We start from the raw sequence: 3,742 nt of genomic DNA, 5'->3' as shown, positions 1-3,742 counted from the left end.
ACCCAGCGTGTCTTGGAGCATGAGATAAGGTCTATTTAATTCTGGAGAGGGATGCAATGTCTTCTGCTGGTGGGGAAGCCAGGCTTCTGGGGGCACAAAGAGACGAAAGGAGGAAGAGAAGAAGTCTAAGGGAAATTTGTTGTCCACAGTGGTCTGTGAGAGTCGAAATTGCTCTCTTGAACTTTGAGGTCTACACTGTGTCCAAGCCTCTTGGGTACCAGCCACAGGACCCATTCAGCCTCACAATGGAATTTAACCTACATTTCATGAACCTTAGACTGGATCTACGTTCCAACCTCTGTATGTCCCATTTCCCAGGACTCTTTCCTCTATCCCTCTTCCCATTGGAGGTAAGGTGGATGATAGGCTCAGAGTCAGAGCAGGAAGGGAACTTAGAACTAGAGTCCAGGAGCAGCTAGGTGGATAGAGCACTGGCCCTGGAGTCAGGAGGACCTGAGTTCAAATCCAGCTTCAGACACATGACACTTGCTAGCTGTGTGAGTAAGTCACTTAACCCCGAATGCCTCACACAAAAAAAAAAAAGAGAGAGAGAGAACTAGAGTCCAACCATCCTCTGCTACAAGCATGGATTTCACTTTTTAGGGCAACTAGGTGGCACTGATCTCCCATAGGTAGCACAGTGGATAGAGTGCTGGGCCTGGAGTCAGGAAGACTCAGCCCTAAGTTCAAATCTGACCTCAGACAATTACTGTGTGAACCCAGGCAAATCATTTAACCCTGTTTGCCTCAGTTTCTTCATCTGTAAAATGAGTTGTAGAAGGAAATGGCAAACTACTCCAGTATTTTTGGCAAGAAAACCCCATGCGGAGTCATAAAGAATTGGGCATGACTGAACAGCAACCAACTTTCTCATTTTACAGATGAGGAATTTGAGGCTTAGAGAGATTTCAGTGACTTGCCCAGGGTCACACAGCTGCTAAGTGTCTGAGACCAGATTTGAACTCAGGTCATCCCAACTCCACGTCCATCGCTCCATCCACTATGCTACCTACCGGGAGATAAGATTAGTTGGTTCTCCTAGTTTCTCTCTGAAGTCCAAGACCTTGGACATTTCTCTTTGACTTCTGTTTCTGATCCGGTTTCCACCCTGACAGGCAGGTGACCCAAGTTCGAGGCCTGGTTCTGACAACAACTTGTCATGTGACTTTGGACAATCACTATTTCTGATCCTCATTTTTCCTATCAGTAATGTGAAGGGCCTGTCCAGTGGAAAAAGTCATTCATCATAGGGTCCATGAAGAGAGCATTGTGGGATGAATTGGGAGAGAGAGGCTAGGGTCGGACTGAGGAAAGCTTCTGTTGCCAAGTTGGGAAGGCTGTTCTTGTTTCTGTGGATAATGGGGAGCCAAGGAAAGTAGGGGAAGGGAATCCATCAGGATTGGGCTTTAGGAAGGTGACTCCAGAACAGGGATTTCTACTTGAGGTCCATGAACTTGAGATTTCATATACATACATACATATATACATGCACACACACACACACATATACATATATATGTGTATATATAAACTATTTAAATTAAATTGGTTTTCTTTGTAATCCTGTGTACTTAAGTTTTTGCATTTAAGAATATTATTCTGAGAAGGAATCCATAGGCTTCAGCAGAATGCCAGAGGGGTCTTCGATACAAAAAAGGTTAAGACGTCTTTCTCTAGAGGAGGATGGAGGGGAGACCCTGGACATGCCAGTGAGGAAGTTGGCACCAAAGTCCAGTTTGATTCTTGCTCTTTGGAGGGCTCTGGCCCTGAAGTGCCTCCCAGTAGAGGGCGCTGCAGAGCCTCTGAAGAGCATATCCTCTACTGGAAAAGGATGGTTAGGAGAGCTTAGCTCTCTCCCAGCAACAGCTCAGCCCTTGGTTCTGATGGACTTGCTCTTTACTGATGGTTCATGGGAGGAAACTGCTTCCCACTCCACTGACCACCCCCAGGTTTTCTGGGAATGGGACTTTTTTTCTGCCAAGGGAGGAGCTGGTAGGAAGGATCACTGAATCTCAATGTCCCTGTCTGCTCTTTATCTTAAGTTGAACCCACTGGGTACCTGGAATCTGTCTCCTCTCCCCTTCTTTTTCCTTGGATAAATAATTCTGTGGGTGATAAATTTGCCCCCTGTAAAAATCAGTGTCCTGGACAAGGCTCTAGTGATCCCACCCTCATTCCAGCTCTGCTCACAGTTTCTCTTGTATCTTTCCCCTGGTCTCTATTCCTACTTCCACCATTCTAATACAGGGGTTCTCCAAGTGTGACCTGGGAACATCTACAGGACCCTGAGACCCTTTCAAGGGGTCCACAAAGTCCAAACTATGTTCATAATAACACTGAGATTGCTTCATTTCTAATACAGTAAATATGATTGCTATAACTCACAAAAACAAAAACTCTTTGAGGGGGCAGGGTCCTCAATAATGCTTAAGAATGTAAAGCAGTGGGGCAGCTAGGTGATGAAGTAGATAGAGTACCGACCCTGGAATCAGGAGGACCTGAGTTCAAATCCAGCCTCAGACACTTAACACTTACTAGCTCTGTGACCCTGGGCAAGTCACTTAACCCCATTGCTTAACCCCAGCCCACCCCCAAAAAAAGAATGTAAAGCAGTCCTGAGAACAAAACATTTGAGAACCATTGTTCTAATTCAAGCAAGCCTTCCTTAACACCCAGCTAGACTATTCTTGTATTTTCTATTTTCTTGCCTCTATGGGCAGTCCCCCTCCCAATCTATCCTTTATTTTGTTGCCAAAATGCTCTCCTTTATGCAAAGATCTACCCATGCTACCACTCTGTTCAAAAAGCTTTTTTTTTTTTTTTCTGGGGCTCTATTGCCTCGTGAGCAAAAAAGTTCAGCCTATTCAGTTTGGCATTCCAGGCTCTCTCCAAACTGGGATCACTCTTTATTTCCAGTCTTCTTTCACATTACCCTCATTTTTAAACTCCTTGTGTGCATCAAACCGGATGACCCTCTGTCTTCCAAATATGCCCAGCTTGCCCTGCCTCTGTATCTTTGCATATGCTGTTCATCTGCTGGTTCCTTCCCACCTGTCCTAGTTCCAATGCCACCTCCTCCTGGAAGCCTTCTGTGATTCCTCTCTATCCGTAAAGACTTTATTCCTCACACCTCACATAGCACTATGTTCTGTACCTCTCCACTGCACTTCTCACGAAGGCTCATGGATTATATACAATTACCCCTTACTAGCCTGTGAGCTCCAGGAGGCCAGGGAACCCATCTTGTGTAAACTTGGAGCCTCCCTAAATTTCTCTCCCAGCACTGAGCCCTGCACGCAGGTGACATTTAAAGGTTTCTTGGATTGACTTGGACTTGGGGGTGAGGGTCATCATTGTGGGAGCAGGTCTGGGGCTCGAGATGAGATTTTGATGGGGCTGGGATGAGTGAGGATATTGGATGGGGTGGGGAGTGAGAGGTGTGGGCCTGGGGGTTTGAGAGGCCTAGAACATCAGAGCACTTAGGAGCCCCAACACCAATTTATAGAGGACAAAATTGGGGCCTACAGAGAAGTTGCTTCACCAAGGTCTTGGTTAATGGGTAGGAGTCAGGATTCCACTCCAGAGAGAGAGGTTTGGGGTTTAATGAGCCCTCCACAGAGAGCAGCTCCCAGAAATCCCTGTTCCCTGGGGGCTTTTTACTCTTCCATAATTGACCACCTCCAAGAGATCTGCTCTCCCAGAGGAGACCGGGGCCTGGGAGCAGAGGACCAGACAATCTCTA

The sequence above is a fragment of the Phascolarctos cinereus genome, unplaced genomic scaffold, assembly GCF_003287225.1.
Source record: "Phascolarctos cinereus isolate Bilbo 61053 unplaced genomic scaffold, phaCin_HiC Scaffold_4;HRSCAF=312, whole genome shotgun sequence".
In the NCBI taxonomy this organism is placed as follows: Eukaryota; Metazoa; Chordata; class Mammalia; order Diprotodontia; family Phascolarctidae; genus Phascolarctos; species Phascolarctos cinereus.
The sequence above is the reverse complement of the archived record's forward strand: the minus strand, read 5'-3'. Positions refer to the sequence as shown.